The sequence below is a fragment of the Manacus vitellinus genome, unplaced genomic scaffold (genome assembly GCF_001715985.3).
Source record: "Manacus vitellinus isolate BGI_N305 unplaced genomic scaffold, ASM171598v3 scaffold_7_pilon, whole genome shotgun sequence".
NCBI classification, from domain to species: domain Eukaryota; kingdom Metazoa; phylum Chordata; class Aves; order Passeriformes; family Pipridae; genus Manacus; species Manacus vitellinus.
The window spans coordinates 10,208,694-10,221,283 of NW_021940813.1; the positions used below are offsets into that span (position 1 = coordinate 10,208,694).

Genomic DNA, 12,590 nt, shown 5'->3' on the forward strand with positions numbered 1-12,590 from the left:
AAAAAGTGCCTTTGAAAATCTGCCTTCTGGCATCTAGGATGTTAATAAAAGACGAGGTCATGGCCAAAATTTGCCTTTTCTATCACTGCTGCTGTAAATGGTAGATGAGCTTGTACTTTCAGAGCAGAATTTGTCCTTTAATTGGTGTTGGCTCATCCTGTGTGATCATGAAATATTACAGTAACACATGGGGTTTTTATTGTAATTCCTTTGCAATGGACATTCTTGCTTTTTATTCCTTCCCCATAGATTGTTGTTTATCAACTCTGCGCAAAGGAGAATATTTACTCTGGAATGATAATTCTTTCTCTACCCTGATGAGTGAATGCATCAAGATTTGCTAGTTCATGTTTATATCAACTATTTGGAAACAATGGAAACACTTCTGCTAAACCCAGCTTCTCCATCCATGTTTTTCTTTGGCTTTATTCATAGGGCAATCTGAGATTATTTTTCTATGCATTAGAAAGGTTTTCATTAAACCTTTTCCTCATCTTGTGATCTAAATCTGAAAGTTCTCAGCCAAACCAACCATTTTTGTTCAGGACCTTGCTTTTCTCTTTCAAAGGATGAGGAGATATGAAAAGGCGACTTTTGTCAGCTGCTTTTTTTCCCCACAGGTCCCTTGTGGGACTCCACAGAGGGTTTTTTGGGTATGTATTTCAGACTACTGAGAAGGTTGAAAGGGGAATAGTGTATCTGCAGTATGGAGGAGGAGAAATCGATACTTTAGGAAGGCTGAAGGCAAGACTGGGAAGTCAAGGGGGATAAGCAGATATTTTGATAGATACTGCTGTCTGCTTCTCATCTGTGGTTATGTGGGCCATCTTGTACTTAATTTCACATCTGGTTCTGTTTTTGGAGCCTGAGGTAAAAAGGCTGTTCTATACTGGAAGTGTTTAGAATTGATTACTCCATTTTTATATTTTCTTTTTTTTCATTGTACAATGATGTGTGTTAATTTAGGATGAAGACTGTGCTAGCATGACTATGCTGAATTTTCTCAGGGGCAAACTGCTGCATATACCTGAAGCCACACTGAAAATCAACGTGGAAATCAAAGTCAGGACAAGGCAATTTGCTTTATGAGCAGGGTGATTCACCAGAAGCTAATGAAAGATCCAGCAGAATCAGTCTAATGTCAGCAGAAGATTAGTAACACATGAGGATTTCTCATAAAAATCCAGTTCTGACTAAATGTTTTTGTTGTAAACAACTGCTGCTGAAATGATACATGAGAAGAAACACCCTACTTCATTACAATGCTTGGAGTCTTTCTCTTTTCACAATATAAATGCACCAATTTTCTTTGGCTTTTATAGCTCTGGCAGATAAAGTGTAGAGGGTAGCTTGAAGGATCACCTAGTTTAACCTTTATTAGCACATGAATGCATGAAAGAGTATTAAATAGAAAACAGAAATGCCTCAAGATCATATCAAGTGCTCAGTTTGTATTTACAGTTTGGGCTGTAATTTGTGAAGATACTGGATGACAAGTCTTTGTCTCCTTGGCTGTTAAAAAGAAGAGGTTGGAATTCTAGAGGTAATAAAGCAAAGAAGAACCTCTATTTCATTGCTTTGATTTTTTTTACTTTTTTTTTCTCCTTTAAATATATTTAGCACTTTCACTCTCTCCTGGAATAAAAAATTGTAAATTCTAAGTGTGTCATTTGGCTTTCATGACATTTTATTCAGTGTCAGAATGTCAGAATGTGACAACGCTCATTTGTTTCTACCCATCGACATGATAAATATGGAAGTATGAAGTATAAATCTTATTCTGGAGATGCTGCTGAATTAAAATCCTATTATAATTTTCCTTAAAATGCAAAGCTGTGAGTTGAACACTGTGAAAACATGCAGTAAATACCCAAATTTTTTCCATTTTTGCTTGCATACTGGGCTTTTGAAATGTACCTGTTGTGTTGAATAAGTATTCTTTATACTGAGATTTGGCTGGTGTGAGTAGGTTCTAGTGAGGACATTCACACACACAAATTCCAGTTATTTTGTAAAATTCACTGGTAAGCTTTTTCCTTCCTCTAAGAACCCGAAAAGACAGATGTAAAAGAGTAGAAAGGGCTCCCCTATCAGCCAAAGCACATCAGTTTGCAACTCACACACAATGCGGTGGTGCTGAATAGAAGATTCCTGCAGTAGACACCAGAAACTCATTTTCCATGGGATATAAGGAGGCATTTTCCCTTTCAGTTCAAATTCCATTTGCTGCAAATAATTTAGCTTTCTGCACTTTCTAATTGTGCATGAACAAAAATGAAAGGGTGGCCTGTAAAAAAACTTTACTAGAAGCTACAAGCAGATTGGCCAAATGTAGCTTTGTAGAGGTAATAGATGTCGAAGAGTTTGTGTGCAAACCAGGTTCAACTGCTTCTAATCCATATTCTGCTGCAATTTAACATCCATATTCCCCTGCTCCACCTAAGTCTCTATATTCTTCATCCCTGCTTTTCTTCCTCGTGTTCCAGGCTGCAGGGGCTGAGGGCAGTGAGCTGTGAAGCTTCCTGCTGTTGCTGTTTCCATTGCAAAGTGCAGGAACTCTCTGTGTTGGAGTACGAAGATGATGGGGGCTCCCCATGTGGGAAGGGGTAAAAGAAGCACTCACAACAGAACTAGAAGAAGGGTGGGGTCAACTGGAGTGCCTGAGGGGTCCCTGCTGGGACCACCACTATTTTTGGAAGGATTGTGGTACCAGGTCCTTGCCACGTTTCCCAAGTGAGTGCATCTAATCACAACTGTCACTTACTCAGATAGATGGAAAAGATTTGGGATTTTTTGTTGCCCAGCATCCAATTTCCCTCATGGAGCCACATAGTTCATAGCAAAACTTCCTGTTTCGTGTTTAAAAAAAGGGTCTTTTGCCTTGTTAGAGGCTCTCTAAGAAAGCTCTGTGCTCTCCTGCTCATTGAGGCTTCTGGCAGGGTGACTCGAGCAAGGGTGGTTTGGGTGGGTTTGCTCTGCATTGTGGCAGGAAGGGAAGCAGTTGGGGGACGGTGGCTCTGGACACCAGGGCCAGAGGGAGGGGGCTGGATCACTGATGGCAGCCAGTGCTCAGGTTGACGTGGTCACCTCTGGGGCTTCACATTCAACATGCTGAGCTCTCCCTCCTCTCAAAATTGCTCAGATGAAAAATGCTCTAGTGGGAACCTGACCTTTTCCTTCCTGGTCACCAGAAGTCTGAGAAAAACAATAAACTTCTATCAAAATTGTCATTTTCTTGAGAAAAGGTCACAATTGTTTAAAAAAAGAGGATTTTTTTTGTTTGTTTTTACTGGCTGGTTTTGTTGTTAAATTATTTCAGGAGGGGAGTGCAAAAATCCAGCTTGTTCAAGTCATGGACAGTCTACTATAAATTAAAGGGATATGGAAGTGGGCTGGGCACTCCATGGGAGTTGTAAGCTTTGATTAAAAAACAGATTTCTTTGTTTCTATTAAATTAGTTATTAGCCAGTTCAGGACTTCAACCTTGCCTTCAACAAATGGTTAGTGAATGCCCCCTCCCTGCCCCCCCACGTTTTTTTTTTATATTAAAGAAAAAAACCCAGGAGAGGTTGTATCCATGTCCTTGGCTTTGCAGGCTGGGAGCCTCAGAGAGGGTCCTGTGTAAACAGGTCCTATCATACTTCTCTCTTGACCTGGTTAAGAAGGCTTTTCATATAGCATTGACGAATGGGAGAAAGTGTCAGATATTTTGTTTAATGGTTGACTGCTGAAAGTCTGAATTTTGAGAGTAAAATAATCCCAGAGCCACTGAGAAGCCACAAAATGCTCATTTTTTTGCATGTTTTCACTTTCTCTGTTTTGACCTTGTCAATGTAGAAGGTCTTAAATAAAGCAGAGAACTCAAAACATAGGCTTTTTGGAAGTAATTTTTAATTACTTAGCACTTAGAGCCTAAATTACTCTTTTTTGTTGAAAAACCTCACAAATGTCAGGTTTTAAAAAGAGTATGTGGTAAATGTTTGAGGGTGATACCACATGTTTCGCATGTTAAACAACACAATAAAACATAATGCAGTTTAACTATGGCATAGCAACAGGTCTTCCAAAATTAACTGTGCTAGTTGCAAATGAATATCGCTGATTTCTTTCAAATTAGGCAGGAGCACAAAAGTGTTTTAACCAAGGTGCAGAGAGCAAAACAACCCTTAAATGAATTGCAAATATACAAGAAAAATGTAGGGTGATATGAGGGTTTTTCAAAGTCTTTTTTTAAAATTTTTTTTAGAATTTTTCTTCTCTCAAGTTGTCTATTAACAGTGATGTGGCTCATATGAGGATTCAATGATCTTACAGGTCTTTTCCAACCCAAAGGATTCTATGATTCTATGAGCATCTAGCCTTGTCAGAGGGATCTTCACCATCACAAATGCCATTTCAGGAGTGCCAAACAGCTGCAGAGCACTGTCATTATTCAAACATTTGTAAAAACATCCTGTTTTTATGAGTGAATATAGTGAATCCTGTAGATGAAAAATGAATTGGAGGGTGACTAAGCAAATTCAAAGTCAGATGGATCTTTTCAGCGCAGAACCATCTTATATTGCTCATGACTGTTATTTAGATAAACTCTTCTATACTTATGCACTAATGCTGTGTGGTAATAGAGCTGCAATAACAAGTGCTTCCATGGGGATGAGCAGCATAGGCAGCCCAAAGCATTTAATGACATCAGTGTTTCCTATAAATTAAGTGTGCTGCAAAATATTTTATTGACAGGAAATAGCTAATTCGTCTCAAGGTATCTGGCTCTTGATTTTATTAACCTGCAGGATGCTTAAACAAAGAAGCTCATATATAACTTTATATATATAAGGATAATTATTTCTGGAAAGGTATTGCTTACATATGAGACACTCTAGTGTCTTGTATAACAAGCAGTGGAATAATTGTCAAGGCTGTACCTAATCATAAACTAACTATCTCAGAAGGAGATAAAAGCCAATAGTTTTTCATTGGCTTCTTGAGAAAAATTATGCATACATGTCTACATACCTATATATACCTGTGTGTATATATGTACACTTCATCCTCTCTTTATCTGTTTTCAGGCATTTAATAATAACATTTCATATTCTGTCAAAGTCTATCCAAGAAGTTAACAGACATTAATTGAGATCCATGGTCTCACACCTGTCACTTTGATGAGAGATGGTGGAGTGGAAATGGAAGAAAAGCAAAGGGCCTGACAGCCAGAGAGGCCCTTGGTAAGCACTGTGCTGAGGGTCTGGATGTGATGCCTTTGCAGTGCTCCTGGCTCTGGGAGTTTTATTGCTGGAGTTGCAGCTTTCAGAGTTTTCCTTGGAGGTCCTCTGTCTGAACTCGTGTCACTATATTGCATTATGAGGAGGCTTTCATAGTCAGAGACCAGCCTGGACAAGGGCACTCCAAAGACCCAGAAATCAGAGTGTAAAAGAAGATGTATACTTTCTATTTAAAATATTCTGAAGGATATTTCACAGATTTCATAGAATCATAGAAAGGCTTGGGCTGGGAAGGACGTTAGAGGTAACCTAATTCCAATCCCCAGTGACTTCTGCAAGTGCAGGGCTGTCAGGAAGTTTCCCTGAGCCTAACGGGAAGTTGTGAATCTCAGGAGAGCATCAGCAGCTCCAGTCACCAGCTCTTGACCCTCTGCTGTGGTCAGAGCTGGGAGAGGTTGCCTGCACCAAAACCTCATGTGCCCAGCCAGGGTACGTGGGACACCCTCTCACAGCCAAGGCTCGTCCTGGGCTCTGCTACTGTAATTGTGACAAACTCCTCCTCCCTGCCATCCTCAGAAAGTGGCAGAGCCAGGGCTGGCCAGCCTTAAGGGGCTTGCATTTGCTGCATACAGTAAGCACAGACAAGGTGTCATTATTCCTATTATTGATTAGCTCTGTGAGTGCTCTATTAATAATTCAGGGAAATATATACTGCAAGTTTGCCCTGAATCCAGGAGCAGGCGCCAGACCCCACATTTGTTTTCCTGAGACTGCCAGCCCAGAACTGTGGGTCTTGGCTGGGTGGTGAAGTCTTTAAGCTCCTGCTGGATCAGTTTTGCTGGTGACACAGAGGGAGTTTGAATACTGTGCTTGTGGTGCTGGGAAACTAACTGCCAGCGTGAATGAACCCAGGGAACCGGCACTGGCATTTGAAAGAGCCTGTAGTTTTTTAACAAGTTTGAGCTGTTTCAGTGATGGTTGTGGCCTCCAGCTGAGTGAGAGGGAGCTCCCTGCTGAGACAGCAGCTCCTTAACTTCTTGTATGTTATTTTGCAGATGAATATCTGCAAAGCTTGAACCATTTTCCAAAGCTTCCCTTGTCCTGCTGGAAGCAACCTGAAGCTACAGGTGCATGGGATCCAGCCAGAGCACCATCTCATCTTAAGCTGGGTGGCTGTTAATGAGTTTGGCCATCACAGCAGTGAGGCAGCTTGGGAGCTTCACCAGACTGGCTGCTGGTCCCAGACCTCAGGCTTGGGCCTAAATGGCAAGCTGGATGTTCTGCAGAAAGCTGGGTCTGTCTGCGTTTGAAAAGTGGCAGTACGGCCCAGCATTTTATGTCTAGCTGCAGTAAGGGTGTCACTTGAAATCACTATAACATCCTTTCTTCTTTTGATGGAGTAGAGGAAACTCCTTCTAAAAATACATGGACCATGCTCATATTAACCTCCTCCCCTTCCCAAGGCTACCTGTGATATCTGTAGCCAGTAACTATGGCAGATAATACCAGATAGCCTATAGTTGTCCCATACTTCCATCTACACCTAGAGGTGTAGTTAGGCTATCAGATTATAAATCTGATTATATAAATAAATAAATAAATAAAACAACTATACAATTTATCATTACATTATATTATTCTAATACATTATTTATTATTAGTAACTAAATAAACACGTACCTACAAAGCAGATTACATAAATAAATAGCGTACAGCTTGGTTAATGTTACAAAAGTAATGCTTGTCAGTCAGCCATAACCACTTTTAGGTGTGGATAGCAGGTATGATGTTTGCAGGGCAGCTGCTGCTTGTGTTGAGTGAAGCTGTCTGCAAGTGCCTCTACAGTACAGACGGGCACAATCATCTGATTCAGCTGGGATTAGGACTGTGTAATTTAGTATTGTAGAGAGAGATGAAAAGATTTCAGAGAGGATGCTGCCTGTTAGTGGAAAGGATAAATTGGAAGGGCTGCTAAAAAGCTTTGGGTTTTACTTTCAGATACAGAGAAAGGACACTACAGAGAGAATTCACCCCTCAATCTTTGACTAGCAGAGGACTGGCCACCTGGCAGAGAAAATTGCACTGAATACTGTAGTCATTTAGTTACTGTTTTGTTAGCTGAGGTTGTCTGGTTATCCAGAGACCACATGCATATTCTTTCTGCTTCCTTAAGTAATGAAGCCAGGTAATCAAGCCTCACTCTAGGATACAGCAATATTTATATAATTGTTGTTCTATGTTTCATAACTTTGCCAAATTTAAGAGTTTAAATTTAAAATTCTCACTGCCAAAACATGCAAAATTTCTGCTCTCTGAAAAAAATTGGCTGTTCATAAGAAAGAGATGACAGCCTTTCTCAAGTGAAAAAGCTCCAACACTTTAGTACAGGTAGAGGTTTAGGGCAGGGCTGGAAAGCTGGAAAGCTGGAGAAGGACCTGGTTTGGTGTCAGGATCTGTCCCTTACTTTCCCTGTGAAAATATCCCTGAAAGACTGAGATTTCTGCTGTCTTATTACATTTTGTGTTTGGGGGCCATGCATGCTCGCTGTGTCTGTGGTGAAGAGAGACACGGGAATGGGTAAGGGAAGAATGGGGATGAGGAGGCAGGAGCAGGAGGCAGGACTGAACCCTGCAGGCTGAAGACAGGGCTCAGGCAGGACTGAACTGAAGGCATCAGGAGTCACAAGCTGCCCGGAGGGTTGAATCTGGCCTGAGGAACAGAATAGGTCGGGGTGCCAGGGTTCACTTACTCCTTTTGCTAAGAAACCAGAGGTTGTTTCCCATTGGCATCTTTGTGACACATAAGCAGGGGATTATTTCTGCCCCGTGGGCACTTTGAGGCTGCAAGCATGAAACCTGGGAACATCCTGGCCCCTCCTTCACTTGTCCTAAGGGGTTTCTTACAGCGCCAGAGGGGGTAGTGGGACAAGAAAAAAAATCAGATTTCAAGTTGCTTGTGCACACATGATTTTACTATCCTGCATGGTAATAAGTGCAGTCTTGGGTTAAACAGGGTTTTCCATGGACTTGCAAATAGTTCAGGATACATGGGCTGGGGGACGTATCACAGCTATGGAGAGAAACAGGTTGTTGCCTCCAGGACCTCTGCATTATTTGCTGCAGGAACTGGGAATGTGTGCAGTGAATAAGATGGAACAAGAGGAAGTCTCCTGGGATGGGCTGTTAAATACTGCCCTGGAGAACTTGATTTTCTTTCTGATGTGCTCAAATTCCATGGGGATTTAAATCACTTCACAGACATTTCTCACAGGTGATGCCTGTGTGTTCTTCAATTTCTGGATTTCTTATCTGACCCCTTCAGTCTGACTTGTTGAAATGAAATGAAGAATGCTTGGAGTTTCCAATGGAGACCAGGAAACTCTGCTTTGCTTTGGAGAAATATAGTGCAATAAAATGGCTGGTTCTCTAAGAAAGTCAAACTGTAAACGTTTCAAGTGAGTTAGCCCTGTTGACATTAATATCTCTGTGCCTCAAGCATCTATTTGCGAAATGGATGTTAGGAAGTCTCTTCATCTCACAGGACATCTGGGAGAACAAAGTCATTGCTCATATGCTGAGGAGTGGTAGGGAGATGGATAACTCTCTCTCTACGATGGAATTTGAGTAACGTTGGTGGAGCACCAAACAAAGATGTTAAACAATTAACAATGTATTTCATCATTCCCCCAGTGAGGAATATCAGGCGAGCAGTTATGCCTCATCTATTCTGTGTAAAAAGAGGAAGGACAAGAGCGTGGCAGAGAGGATAGTTTATGACCATGCAGTTAGAGGATAGCACAACACACGTGATGGAGCTAAGCTCCCTTCCTCAGGAGCTCTGTGCTTGGCACTGCCAGCTGTTCCTGGGCTATGGGTGTCCTGCATCGTGCAGTGCTGAGTTAAAAGCACCAAAAGAAAGCTCAAGGAAGGTGACTGATAAAACATTGTGCAGCAAAGCCAGGTCTCCTCACCCTTGTGTGCTCTCTGCACTGAAATGCACTTGCCCAAAGGGCTCATGCACTTCAGGGTTAGCAGTCAGCGAGAGCCCAGGTACCAGTAGGTACATATGTGGCAGGGTTGAGTTGGAGAATTAATTTGCAATTCAAATGTAGTTACTGAGGTAGATAAATTTAATTATTTAGAGACATTCAAGCCAGATTTCTGAGTGCCACACTCATGTGTATTTGTCAAAAACGATCATTTGCTTCATTTACTCTGCAATGATTTTCATATTTTGAATTGTCACCTCAGCTCTTAAAGTTGTGATGTATGGCTGGCACTGAAATATCCGAGGAACTCCAGACAAAGAGTAAATGGTTGGGAACGTGGCCGAGGCTGTTCTTGCTCCAGTGTTACAACAAGCAGGCTGTATTGCTCAGTGCTCACTGTCAGAGTTGATACCCACCACAATCTGGCAGGTTTGTGGAGAGAAAGTCAGGCTATCATTGTGCCTAGATGCGTAACTGTGTGGAGGAGGCCAGGAACAAAAGCCATGCATTACAGAAAATGAAGCCTCAGCAGATGAATTCCCCACGAGGTAATGGGAAAATCTTGCTCGCCTTATTTACTTCAGTGATTTCATTGAGGTGAGCTTGCATGAGAAAGGCAGGCAGGACCTGTGTAGCTCTGATGAAAGATACAGAAGGAGCATGCTTAAGACAGAGATGGAAATTACAACCCTATGGTAGGGCAGAAATGGAAAGAAATTGGGAGTAGATATGCAGCAAATTTTCTGAGAGCATACCTCTAATTTTACTCTTTTCAGATACACCATTGTGAACAGTACACAATTTTCAGCCCAGGCAGATCTGGCACAAGCATATTTTAGGGGCTTTTCAAGTGGAGTGGCACAGTGCAGCTCCAGGCCCTCTGTTCCTCATGATTAATGCATCCTGCTTTCTGTGTACAAGAAACCTTGGGCTGTGCAGGTACATCATGGGCACATAAATGGGAAGAATTCAGAAAGGTTTTTTTCTCACAAACCTGGTGACTGAAAAACGCTGAAATTTTCCCTTTTTCTTTTCACCTGACCTCTTAGCTTTGGTGAACTCTGTCTATTTCTAAGAAACCTGCTTGTTCTGCATTCCGATGGATGATTCTGCTTTACAGGGTGACATTTTACAACTAATAGAGTATTTCTGGAAAGGCTCATATCATGCAAATCAAAGATACGCTTTTGCATCATAACCAAAAATATTATGGGACAGTGTCCTTAAAAATAATACTTATTAAATATTTTTATTTTATCAAATTTGTTTTCTACCTGCTGTACATCATTGTGACACATTCTTTTGTTAAAAGACTTCCAGAGGGAAAAAGTAAGTTTTGTTTCTTTCAATATTATGTGCTTGGACACTTTGACTTCTAAAAGGGAGACAAATCCTTTCCCTGTTTTAGGGCCTAGATATAGATATTTTTGACTATATATGCCACTCGGGAATTTATCTGAATTTGTTCTGTTGTTTAGGTGTACAAAGCACACAGTGCATGAAAATATAAGTCACTCCTTCTAGCTAATCAACATGATTGTATATTATCTGTCTTCCCATCCCAAATGAGACATATAGAGAAGCCTGCAAGCCTGATGGCTCCCTACGGATTATCATGGCTCTGCTATCTACACTGATGTAAAAATGAAGAATCATTAGGCTTTTGCACAGACAAGATTGTCTTGAAGACCCAAGTCCACTACATATTAGGATGTGCTTTCCAACATTAGTGTTTCTAATGCACAGGGACAATGTGCTGACCTCCCTGTGTGTCAGGGCCACTGGGCAGCCTGCAGTGCCCCTGCCTGTCCCCTCCTCGGTGTGCAGCACCTGAGCTGATGTGGTGGAAACCATATATCTGGGAAGGAGTGGGGCCCCCCTCTGGTAGTTGTGCCATTGCAGTGGGACAGTGCAAGGACAACCTGTCAGCCTGACCACCTCCACTGGAAGGCATGGATTGGGGTCCCTGAGGGAGCAGGGCTGGTGGGCTGGTGCTGTGCCGTGTCCCTGTTATAGACCAGAGCCCCACTAGAGAGAGAAAATAAGCTGGAGATTGTGCATCTGCACCTGTGAGGTCAATGGAAAGGTAGGAAATAGGCACCCCCACAAACTCCAGAAACCCTCTGGCCATCTGCCACCCTGTCCAGATTGCCACAGACATCATTGGCTTACCCATAGCCCTCCACCACCACCATGATCACCTGAGTTTCACCACTGTCTGAAAGGAGACCTACTCACTCATTTGCTCTTGTGATGACGATATTCAGGTTTTGTCTAAACTGCCAAAAAATCTTTGAACTGGTGCCACTTTTGAAGCATTTCTCTAACTCATATGTGAATTATTACTTCCTTGTCTGGCCCCTGTTTGCAGGTTGTCTCATCAGAGCCATTGGGTGAACGGATGGAAACATCACTGGTCCAAGAAATGTGGTCTCAGTGTGATGATTTCAAGCATTTGAGTACTCACTTTATGCAATGTGTTGTAAGTCTGAGATAATGAAATGACAGTAAGTTTTGGCTGCTCATAAATTTTTTAGCATCCTTTGCAAAGGAGGTGGGAAAGGCTAGGCAGGCCTGGGTTGCAATTAAAAGGAACATCAGAAAAACCCTATTGATGGGTAGTGGAGATGTGTCGTTTTACTCATTTATTTGGTTTTCCTGTACCACTAGTTTGCATTAGGCCTGATGTGGATTCATGAAATTTGAATGAGTTTACAATATTTTTCAGATAAGAGCAGTCCTTGCACAATAAAAAAAGAAAGGTAAGATGTAGTATTCAATTATGCAAGAATAGGGAGACAGTACAGAGCAGCTGACTCAAGACATACAAACTGAGTGTTGGACAATGCTGTGGTGCTGCAAATCTACCCTTTAATGATTATTTATTAAGAACAGTGAGCTCTCAATATGTGAGCTCTTTCTCTCTGGCTTCTCTTTAGCTGGATGCCATCAATAGAGGAAGGCTAACAACAGTGGTTTTGGGATAGACATATATTAGAAAGTGTGTTAGAGGCTACAAAATAATGGAAAAATGGTGCAGGTGTGGAAAGAGTATTGTTTTTACCTTTTCTGCGATGAAAACAGCATGGATTTGAATGCTGCTGTTGCTATTGATTCTTGTTGACTTCATTGAGAGATACATGCTGTCAGAGAAGTGGAGTTTGATTCTATGTGGCTAAACATTTAAGCAAAGCTGTCACCGGCTTTTCAAGGCAAAAATTCAATTACTGGGATTTTGACATCACTATCTATTTTCTCAGAATTATTTTAAGATCTGGTATCATCCTTGCATTTTCCCAATATTCTTGGTTTTTTTCACTGTTTCTTCCTTTCTTTTGAGGGCATCACTCTATTTTGCCTTATTTTTCTGCTTTTTTCCC

The 12,590-nt window shown here is 41.5% G+C and overlaps 1 long non-coding RNA gene across 1 annotated transcript in view; it reads left to right on the forward strand.

Moving 5' to 3' along the window:
* The window catches only part of LOC108641624, a 42,699-nt gene extending 41,683 nt beyond the window's left edge, over positions 1-1,016 (forward strand). Inside the window, exon 3 of the long non-coding RNA XR_001922162.1 lies at positions 967-1,016. This is a non-coding gene — a long non-coding RNA (uncharacterized LOC108641624). The remainder of the gene's footprint in view (positions 1-966) is intronic.
* Positions 1,017-12,590: the final 11,574 nt, after the last annotated feature.